A 12,362-nucleotide genomic window follows, 5' to 3' on the forward strand; every position below is an offset into this window, starting at 1 on the left:
ATCTTCCTCGCTTTCAGTTTCCACGTCTCCATCAATACTTGCGATCATGGTCCTCTTATTTGGGCATTGTGAAGCAATATGACCTACTCCCAAACAACGAAAACACTTAATATCACGATTACGAGTCTGAGATTCATTTTTACCTTTGTTGACACTGGGAGCTTCATCTCTCCTTTTTTGTGGTTCGGATTTGGACTTGAAAACAGCCCCTTCGTCTTTCCTCCCATTTGACCTCCATGAAGTAGAGGAGCCCGGATTTTGAAATGACCGAGTTCCTTTCCTTTTAAGCTGTCGTTCCACCTTTATTGCCATGTGCACCATGTTCTCAAACTCCACGTAGTGCTGCAACTCCACCACGTTGGCCATGTCACGATTCAGCCCATTCAGAAACCTTGCCATGGTAGCTTCTCTATCCTCCTCTACATTTTCCCGAATCATGGCAATCTTCATCTCCTTGTGGTAGTCATCCACGCTCCTATAGCCTTGAGTAAGACTCTGTAATTTCTGATACAAGTCCCTGTAGTAGTGACTAGGAACAAACCGCCTCCTCATGATTGCCTTCGTTTCCTCCCAACTCTCAATAGGTCTCTCATGGTTTCTCCTTCTGTTCATCACAAGTTGATCCCACCATATAATAGCATAGTCAGTAAACTCAATGATAGCGAGTTTTACCTTTTTCTCCTCGGAGTAGTTGTGGCACTCAAAGATTAACTCCACCTTCTTCTCCCACTCCAAGTATGCTTCTGGATCATTTTTCCCTTGGAATGTGGGTATCTTCATTTTTATGTTTCCTAGGTTCCTGTCAGTCCCATCTTGCCATCTTGGATCTCTTCGGAAACCTCTACCACGCCTTTCTCTCCTTGGCACAAACCTGCCCTCATTGTTCAATGAAGATTGATCTTCTTCATCTTCAAACTCATCCTCATGGTAGTCATCAGAATCATTCATGCGAGAATGCCTTTCTTGCCTTCTAGCATTAGGGCCTCTTTGGGGACGCTCCTCACGCAAAGTAGCAATAACAGTGTCTTGCCTATCCATCCGATCCCGAATCTCATTAAACACCACGTTCATGCGTTCAAATTGTTGTTGCATAGCCTGTAAAATGATGGACGACTCCTCCCCTCCTTCCCTATTTGATGTTTCACACCTGAAAGACATACTTTTGAAACTACAAAGAATTGTTAGAAATAATTCCTCACAACACTCCCTGACGTGTTTGCACTCAAATTATGTCACTCCCACTCGTGTTTCACTCTTAAATTGGCTTTTTTCCGATATTACTCTCACACTCTCTTGCCTTTTTCCTCATGTAGCTTCGTCTTTTCAGTTCTGCAATGAACTAATAAACTTGATCAAGAAATTCAACTTGTAGTGTTAAAACAAATACCAATGGCAAGAAAATATTACAAAAATACCAAATCAAAGGAAGAAGACAAAAAGAAAACAATATTTTGGTCTGAGAGAACTGAAACTACGAATAAATTTTTTTTTTTTTTTTTTTGCTATTTCCTTTCAGATGTTTTTTTTTCACGTTTTTTTTTTTTTTTTTTTTTTTGGGAAACTAGGTGCACGATTTTAACCTAGTACACTTCAACAAAAACAAAAAAAATAAGAACGATGAATGAAGAACGCAAAAGAAACAGGATAGGATGATAACAGGAAACAAAAGATAAAGGGATAGAAAACTGATTTTAGAACCTGTGCTCTAATACCAAATTATGCGAACCTCAATCGACACGCTTTGAGACACAACAAAAATATTGGAATATTTAACCCAGGAAAGCTAAAAATCAGATTTATGATCGAAACCCTGACCCAACGTTTATAATCGAAACGCGAACCGAAGGTATAAATTGACCTTCACCCAATGATTATAAAGAATCACGAACCAAAGGTATAAAGTTTGAACGCCACAAGGAAGAACCCTTGATAAGTTCACAGTTCTTGAACAACCAAAAGAGAGCAAAGCCTCACCTTTTCTGAATTTTATTCAATAATATTCTTCAAAAACGTTTACAGACTTCAGGGCCTATTTAAGGGCTCCATAAAACTTGACAGACAAGAAAATATATTCTAAAATAACTCCTAATTGATACCTTACCATATCAAGAATCAAGTTTCACCTAAAAAGCATTAAATGCACCTAAAAACAAGGAAAATACCTAAAAAACGTACTAAATAATAAAACCCTAAATAAAAGTTGATTTGGTATGAAATTAGCATATCCAAAATAGGAAAAAATCTGCCTTAACTGATACAGTGCTGGAAAGTCAATCAGCCATTAATTCATGCCATAAATCACTCCCAATTAAGTCAGATCAGCCCTAAATAGCTTGAATTAAATTTACTACACTTTCATCTTCCTTTGGGCCAAGCTTGGAATATCCTGCGTTAGAATCAGCCCAAATCTCTTGAATCAGCCCATTAAGTGCTTCTTGGATCTTCTTGGATCTTGCTCTTGTAATAGGCCCAACTGGAACATGCAATGGATCCTTGAATGCTTGTTGATTCTCATCAACTACGCTCCTCACGCAAAGTAGCAATAACCGTGTCTTGCCTATCTATCCGATCCCGAATCTCATTAAACACCACGTTCATGCGTTCAAATTGTTGTTGCATAGCCTGCAAAATGATGGACGACTCCTCCCCTCCTTCCCTATTTGATGTTTCACACCTGAAAGACATACTTTTGAAACAATAAAGAATTGTTAGAAATAATTCCTCACAACACTCCCTATCGTGTTTGCACTCAAATTATGTCACTCCCACTCGTGTTTCACTCTTAAATTGGCTTTTTCCCTATATTAGTCTCACACTCTCTTGCCTTTTTCCACTCGTAGCTTCGCATTTTCAGTTCTGCAATAAACTAATAAACTTGGTCAAGAAATTCAACTTGTAGTGTTAAAACAAATACCAATAGCAAGAAAATTTGACAGAAATACCAAATCAAAAGAAGAAGACAAAAAGAAAACAATATTTTGGTCTGAGAGAACTGAAACTGCAAGCAATTTTTTCTTTTTTTTTCCAATTTCTTTTCTGACTTTTTTTTTTTTTTTGGAGCTGGATGCACAATTTTAACCAAGTGCACTGCAACAAAAACAAAGAAAAAAATAAGAACGATGAATGAAGAACACAAAAGAAACAAGAAAGGATGATAACAGGAAACAAAAGATAAAGGGATAGGAAACTGATTTTAGAACTTGTGCTCTGATACCAAATGATGCGAACCTCAATCGACACGCTTTGAGACCCAACAAAAATATTGGAATATTTAAACCAGGAAAGCTAAAAATCAGATTTATGATAGAAACCCTGACCCAACGTTTATAATCGAAACGCGAACCAAAAGTATAAGTTGACCTTGACCCAATGATTATAAAGAATCACGAACTAAAGGTATAAAGTTTGAACGCCACAGGAAGAATCCTTGATAAGTTCACAGTTCTTGAAAAACCAAAAGAGAACAAAGCCTCACCTTTTTTGAATTTTATTCAATAATTTTCTGACAAACGTTTACAGACTTCAGGACCTATTTAAGGACTCCACAAAACTTGACAGACAAGAAAATATATTCTAAAATAACTCCTAATTGATACCTTACCATATCAAGAATCAAGTTTCACCTAAAAAGCATTAAATGCACCTAAAAACAAGGAAAATACCTAAAAAACGTACTAAATAATAAAACCCTAAATAAAAGTTGATTTGGTATGAAATTAGCATATCCAAAATTGGAAAAAATCTGCCTTAACTGATACAGTGCTGGAAAGTCAATCAGCCATTAATTCATGCCATAAATCACTCCCAATTAAGTCAGATCAGCCCTAAATAGCTTGAATTAAATTTACTACACTTTCATCTTCCTTTGGGCCAAGCTTGGAATATCCTGCGTTAGAATCAGCCCAAATCTCTTGAATCAGCCCATTAAGTGCTTCTTGGATCTTCTTGGATCTTCTTGGATCTTGCTCTTGTAATAGGCCCAACTGGAACATGCAATGGATCCTTGAATGCTTGTTGATTCTCATCACGTGGTAGTCATCAGAATCATTCATGCGAGAATGCCTTTCTTGTCTTCTAGCATTAGGCCCTCTTTGCGGACGCTCCTCACGCAAAGTAGCAATAACAGAGTCTTGCCTATCCATCCGATCTTGAATCTCATTAAACACCACGTTCATGCGTTCAAATTGTTGTTGCATAGCCTGCAAAATGATGGACGACTCCTCCCCTCCTTCCCTATTTGATGTTTCACACTTGAAATACATACTTTTGAAACAACAAAGAATTGTTAGACATAATTCCTCACAACACTCCCTCACATGTTTGCACTCAAATTATGTCACTCCCACTCATGTTTCACTCTTAAATTGGTTTTTTCCCGATAGTAGTCTCATACTCTCTTGCCTTTTTCCACTCGTAACTTCGCCTTTTCAATTCTTCATTAAACTAATAACCTTGATTTAGAAATTCAACTTGTAGTGTAAAAACAAATACCAATAGCAAGAAAATATGACAGAAACACTAAATCAAAGGAAGAGGACAAAAGAAAACGAAATTCTGGTCTGAGAGAATTGAAACTACAAACTTTTTTTTCTTTTTTTCTTTTTTGCTAATTCTATTGTGATGTCTTTTTTTTTTTCTTTTTTTCTTTTTCTTTTTGACTTTTTTTTTTTTTTTGGAGCTGGGTGCACGATTTTAACCTAGCGCACTTCAACAAAAACAAAAAAAAAAATAAATAAATAAATAAGAACGATGAATGACGAACACAAAAGGAATAGGATAGGATGATAGCAGGAAACAAAAAAAAAATAAAGTGATAGAAAACTGATTTTAGAACCTGTACTCTGATACCAAATGATGCGAACCTCAATCGACACGCTTTGAGACCCAACAAAAATATTGGAATATTTAAATACCAAATGATGCGAACCTCAATCGACACGATTTGAAACCCAACAAAAATATTGGAATACTTGCCTAAGAAAGCTAAAATTCAGATTTTTTATAGAACCCCTGACCCAACGTTTATAATCAAAACGCGAACCAAATGTATAAATTGACCTTGACCCAATGATTATAAAAAATCACGAACCGAATGTATAAAGTTTGAACGCCACAAGGAAGAACCATTGATAAGTTCACCGTTCTTAAAGAACCAAAAGAAGAGCAAAGCCTCTCTTTTTCTAATTTTTATTCAATAATGATATGAAAAACGTTTACAAACTTCAGAGCCTATTTAAGGGCTCCGTAAAACTTGACAGACAAGAAAATATATTCTAAAATAACTCCTAATTGATACCTAACCATATCAGGAATCAAATTTGACCTAAAAAGAATTAAATGCACCTAAAAATACGGAAAATGCCTAAAAAACGTATTAAATAATAAAACCCAAAATAAAAGTTGATTTGGTCTGAAATTAGCAGATCCAAAATAGGAAAAAATCTACCTTAACTGATATAGAGCTGGAAAGTCAATCAGTCATTAATTCATGTCATAAATCATTCGCAATTAAGCCAGATCAGCCCTAAATAGCTTTAATTAAATTTATTACGTTTTCAGCTTCCTTTGGGCCAAGCTTGGAATGTCCTGCGTTAAAATCAGCACAAATCTCTTGAATCAACCCATTATGTGCTTCTTTGACCTTCTTGGATCTTGCTCTTGTAATAGGCACAACTGGAACATGCAATAGATCCTTAAATGCTTGTTGATTCTCATCAATAAGTTCACAGTTCTTGAAAACCCAAAAGAATAGCAAAACCTCACCTTTTCTGATTTTTATTCAATAATATATGAAAAACGTTTACAGACTTCGAGGCCTATTTAAGGGCTCCATAAAACTTGACAGACAAGAAAATATATTCTAAAATAACTCATAATTGATACCTTACCATATCAAGAATCTAATTTGACCTAAAAAAGTATTAAATGCACCTAAAAACAAGGAAATAAATCACCTAAATAAATAAAAAACGTACTAAATAATAAAACCCTAAATAAAAATTGATTTGATCTGAAATTAGCAGATCCAAAATTGGAAAATTGCTAAAATAACGTTTAAATAATAAAAGCCCTAAATTCGAGTAGATTTGGTCTGAAATAGCAGCTCCAGAATAGGAAAAAATCTTCATTAACTGATATAGAACTGGAAAGTCATTCAGCCATTAATCCATCCCATAATCACTCCCAATTAAGCCAGATCAGCCCTCAATAGTTTGGATTAAATTTGTTACGCCTTCATCTTCCTTTGGGCTGAGCTTGGAATGTCCTACATTAGAATCAGCCAAAATCTCTTGAATCAGCCCATTAAGTGCTTCTTTGATCTTCTTGGATCTCGCTCTTGTAATAGGCCCAACTGAAACATGCAATGGATCCTTGAATGCTTGTTGATTCTCATCACATACCCTTGAAATCACTATAATGGCCATTATACTCCTAAAATCACCAAAATACCCTCAAAACCACAAAATGTCCAAAAAAAAACCCCCCAAAACCTCTTGATTGACCAAAATAGCCTTAAAATCTCTAAAACGACTAAAATAACTCCAAAACTTCAAAAATGATCAAAACACCCCTAAAACAACTTGAATGGGCAGTCAAATCTCAATCCCTCATGAATGACCCAGTTGCCCCAAACATCTAAAAGGATTAAAATACCCCTTGACATTGCTAAAATGAGCAACATGCCCTAAAATCCTCTAAAATGAGCAAAACAACTTGAAACAGACCAAAATACCGCTGAAATCTAAAGAGGTTTGGGGGTATTTTGGTCGTTTTTAGAGGTTTCGAGGGTATTTTTCTTATTTTTAAGGTTTTGATGGCATTTTGGTCATTTTAAAAGTTTTCGAGGGTATTCTGGTCGTTTTGGGGGCGTTTTGGTCATTTTTTAGGGTTTTGGGGTATTTTGGATATTCGTGGTGCATTTTTGCAGTTCTTAGGGGTCATTTTAGATGTTTTGGTGTATTTAAACCTTTTATGATGTTTTGGAAATTCTTACAGGTAAAATAATTTTTTTTTATAAAAACAATATCCTTGAAATCACTAGAACGGCAAACATACACCAAAAATCACCAAAATACCCCTAAAATCGCAAAATGTCCAAAAATAATCCCTCTAAAACCTCTTAACTGACCAAAATAGCCTCATAATCTATAAAACGACTATTTATTAACCCCAAAACTTCTAAAATCTCCAAAATACCCTGAACCGGTTAGTATAAGCAGTCAAATCCCGATACCTCATAAATGACCAAAGTTCCCCAAACATCTAAAATGATTAAAAAATACACATCGACACTGTTAAATTGAGCAAAATGCCCTAAAATTCGCAATAACAATAATATTAACAATAACAAAACACAAACTCAAAAAACCAAGAACAATATTCGGCACAAATATCACCCTAGTTTTTCTTTCTTTCCATTACCCATTACTTCGTTCTAAAACCTTAGCAACCAAAAAGAACAAGAAAACTCAACCCAAAAAAAAAAAAGGAAAACCCAGAAACAAAAAGAAATAATAGGATCAGAAAGAAACAATCACCATGTTCAGGGAGCACAATACACTCCACTCTCATATCGACCATGATGTTGGTGTTGTTGTCATTGATGGAATCCATATCCAACGTTTCTCTGCCTCCATATTATTCTTCTTCGTCCTCTTCTCCTTCGCCGCCACTCTAGGGTCGACCTTCACGACTCTTTCAATGAGCGTCGAAACGTCGCCGTTGTCTTCTGCTCCATCACCCAAAAGGGCAAGCCATTAGAGAGAGAAAGACACTGACTGACAGAGAGAGAATGGAGTTTTTCAGGGAGAGCACCGAGAATCAAAAACCCTAACCCTAAGCCTAATGGAGGGCTATTCATGGTTTTGAAAGAAAACAGAGATAAAGACTCAGTGAGGGAGAGCGAGAGAATGGAGTGTGAAAGAGAGCCGTTGGAACTTGGAATGGCAGTATGGCAATGGGCCACACATATTTATACTTTTTTCTGTCTTTTTTTTTCTTTTTATTGAAAACCCAGAGTTTGTTCTTCTTACAAAAAATTGTATCATAATAAAAAAAAATTATAATTTAACGATGAGTTATTTGAAATTCCTCTTTATTCAATAACCTTCTACAGTTTAAATATTCATTTTGTTATACCTATTCAAATAATAAGTTATACTAAATGATAGATAATAAAATAATTTCAATTATAAATTCATGTAACAACCATTAAAAGTCTGCTAATTTTCTTATAGTGAAAAATGTAGCAAAACTATTATTTCCATGATAATACTCGTTTTTTTTTTAGTGGGAATACTCATCATTGTTATTACACGACGTTGAAAGTTAATTATAAAGATAATGTGAGCTTTGATTAAATGATCATATCTCAAATGCTGAATATATTAATGTAAGAGACTAAATAATCATAAGATGTTTAACTGTAATTGTGTCATTACTACCACCGCACATCCTTCGTGCGATAGTCACTCCACAAATATAAGTGCTTGTGAGGTATGGAGGCAAGAGCCGGAGTTTAAGTTTCTAAAAAGAAGCTTCACACACATATACACTTATATTAAGTTAGAGTAGAATTATATCTTGTAATTGTGTAATTAATTAAATTGAGATGAAATGAACTGTAGTGCACATGTAAATTGATGCAATTTCATGTTTTAAAGTAAATCCCTTGTGCCCACATTCATTCACTCGTGAGAATCTAGCTTATAAATGATAAAAACATCAAATTCACATAAAATGAAATACTAAATTTTAATTATAAGTTTTAAATATCCAATCCATCAACACATACATTTCCCTTGATTAATGCAAATGGAAAACAAACAACGCTCTGTTTGTTTCATTTTTCTAGAAGATGAGTCATTTCCCAATAATCATTTTTCTATAAAACTATCTCATTTTTCAATATTTGGTAGTAACTTTAAAATGTCCAACCCCATTTCCTCTTTTCCTTCTCTTATTTATAGCTTAAGGTTAATGGAGGAATCATGATTACCCTCTGGCTCCACTCGTGCGGGTGGGGGCCTAAATTGATTATTCATGACAAGGAATATGCGCCATTGGAAATGGTGTCAAGGACGTTGGAACTGGTGCCAACCTCCAAAAATTGCTCGACAGCATGATTCCCCAGGGCATTCTCGAGCTGCCGAGGCATTGTCGCCCATCATAGGGATGCCTATTGGTCATTCTATACGTGGGTTGTGTTCACATGCCAAGCTTATGAATAGTATGCCGGTCATGACATTGGGCTTGGGCTTGGTAATATTTATAGACCTATTCTGGCCTGGGCCCGAGATAAATGGGTCTATGGCCATACACCGTACAATAATAAATATTATGCTTAAGATTTTAGATATTACGAGTTTGAAGTCTATATTTTTGTAATAAATTTGGATTTAGAACATATACTCTCAATCCAAACATATATTTTCCTTGTATGTAAGTGCATAAAAATGGACCAAAGTGGACACAAATGGACCAAATGGAACGAAGTGGCCCGAATGGACATAATATGACATAATGAGAACAAGGTGGACTGAATATGACCGAATAAGAACCAATAAATAGATTTGGACCGAATAGGATCATAGTAGACCGAATAGGACCAATATCAACTGAAGTAGATAGAATAGACTGAATAGAACCAAAGTAGACTAAATATGACCAATGTGAACCGAATAGGATAGAAGAGGATAGAATAGGACCAATTTGGATTGATTGGACCCTATTGACGAAAATTGTTAACCAATGTTTAACAATAATTGTTAGATTATATTTAACAAACATTGTTAAATTATGTATAAATCATCAAACATAATTTGACCCATAGGCCGTTTGGCGTATGAGTTTTATTGATGTGAGTAGTGCCTATCTATCTATCTATCTATCTATATATATATATATATATATATATATATATATATATATATATATATATATATATATAAAGTAGAGAGAAAATCCAATTAAATTTCAAATTTGAATTCAATTAGAGTCTAATTTTGCGTCATGTGTCTCATTGAATCTAAATTTTAGAATTTTGTGCCAATAGAGTTAATTTAGTGTAAAAATTGAATTTCAATTAAAGTTTAATTTTGCGCCATGTGTCCCATCTAATCTAAATTTTTAAATTTCTGTGCCAAATTAGTTAATTTAGTGTAGAAAACAAGGAATCCAATATAATAAACCATAAAAAAAATAATCAAATAACTAAAAAAATTCAAATTTATAAGTCATCTATAAACATGTGTATAAACATTTGATCTTGAGAGAATACTAGCATGTCATCATTAGAGCATACAAGCATATGAGCATTTAAGAACCAATGTTCACATACCTCAAATCTACTAATCACCTCAGCATTCAAGCAAAATCGTCAAAATGTTTGAGCGCATGAACGTCAAACTACATGATCACCTAAGCCTCCAAGCCTATAAATATATTAACATCCAAGTGTGTGTACATGTGTGTGGATATCATACGAGTGAATATCAATGTTTGTGAGTATGCGATTATAAAAGCATTTTAACATAGGATCATGTAATCATCAAATTGTCCAAGCATACGAGCATGAAGTTATACAAGCAAGTGGGCATTTGATCATTAAAGTATTGATGAGAATCAACAAGCATTTAAGGATCGATTGCATGTTCCAGTTGGGCCTATTACAAGAGCAAGATCCAAGAAAATCCAAGAAGTACTTAATGGGCTGATTCAAGAGATTTGGGATAATTCTAACCCAGGATATTCCAAGCTTGGCCCAAAGGAAGATAAAAGTGTAGTAAATTTAATTCAAACTATTCAGGGCCGATTTGGCTTAATTGGGAGTGATTTATGGCATGAATTAATGGCTGATTGACTTTCCAGCTCTGTATCAGTTAAGGCAGATTTTTTCCTATTTTGGATCTGCTAATTTCAGACCAAATCAACTTTTATTTAGGGTTTTATTATTTAGTACGTTTTTTAGGTATTTTCCTTTTTTTGGGTGTATTTAATGCTTTTTAGGTCAAACTTGATTCCTGATATGGTAAGGTATTAATTAGGAGTTATTTTAGAATATATTTTCTTGTCTGTCAAGTTTTGTGGAGTCCTTAAATAGGTCCTGAAGTCTGTAAACGTTTTTCAAAAAATTTATTGAATAAAAAATCAGAAAAGGTGAGGCTTTGCTCTCTTTTGGTTCATCAAGAACTGTGAACTTATCAAGGATTCTTCCTTGTGGCGCTCAAACTTTATACATTTGGTTCGTGATTCTTTATAATCATTGGGTCAAGGTCAACTTATACCTTTGGTTCGCGTTTCGATTATAAACGTTGGGTCAGGGTTTCTATCATAAATCTGAATTTTAGCTTTCCTAGGTAAATATTCCAATATTTTTGTTGGGTCTCAAAGCGTGTCGATTGAGGTTCGCATCATTTGGTATCAGAGCACAGGTTCTAAAATCAGTTTCCTATCCCTTTATCTTTTTGTTTCCTGTTATCATCCTTTCTTGTTTCTTTTGTGTTCTTCATTCATCGTTCGTATTTTTTTTATTTTTTTTTTGTTGAAGTGCACTAGGTTAAAATTGTGCACCCAGCTCCAAAAAAAAAAAAAAAAAAAATTCTTGCAGTTTAAGTTCTCTTAGACCAAAATATTGTTTTCTTTTGTCTTCTTCCTTTGATTTGGTATTTCCGTCAAATTTTCTTGCCATTGGTATTTGTTTTAACACTACAAGTTGAATTTCTTGATCAAGTTTATTAGTTCATTGCAGAACTGAAAAGGCGAAGCTACGAGTGGAAAAAGGCAAGAGAGTGTGAGACTAATATAGGGAAAAAGCCAATTTAAGGGTGAAACACGAGTGAGAGTGACATAATTTGAGTGCAAACACGTTAGGGAGTGTTGTGAGGAATTATTTCTAACAATTCTTTGTTGTTTCAAAAGTATGTCTTTCAGGTGTGAAACATCAAATAGGGAAGGAGGGGAGGAGTCGTCCATCATTTTGCAGGCTATGCAACAACAATTTGAACGCATGAACGTGGTGTTTAATGAGATTCGGGATCAGATAGATAGGCAAGACACTGTTATTGCTACTTTGCGTGAGGAGCGTCCTCAAAGAGGCCCTAATGCAAGAAGGCAAGAAAGGCGTTCTCACATGAATGATTCTGATGACTACCACGAGGATGAGTTTGAAGATGAAGAAGATCAAGCTTCATTCAACAATGAAGGCAGGTTTGTGCCAAGGAGAGAAAGGCGTGGTAGAGGTTTCCAAAGAGATCCAAGATGGCAAGATGGGACTGACAGGAACCTAGGAAACATAAAAATGAAGATACCAACATTCCAAGGGAAAAATGATCCAGAAGCATACTTGGAGTGGGAGAAGAAGG

The sequence above is a fragment of the Castanea sativa genome, chromosome 11 (genome assembly GCF_040712315.1).
Source record: "Castanea sativa cultivar Marrone di Chiusa Pesio chromosome 11, ASM4071231v1".
NCBI classification, from domain to species: Eukaryota; Viridiplantae; Streptophyta; class Magnoliopsida; order Fagales; family Fagaceae; genus Castanea; species Castanea sativa.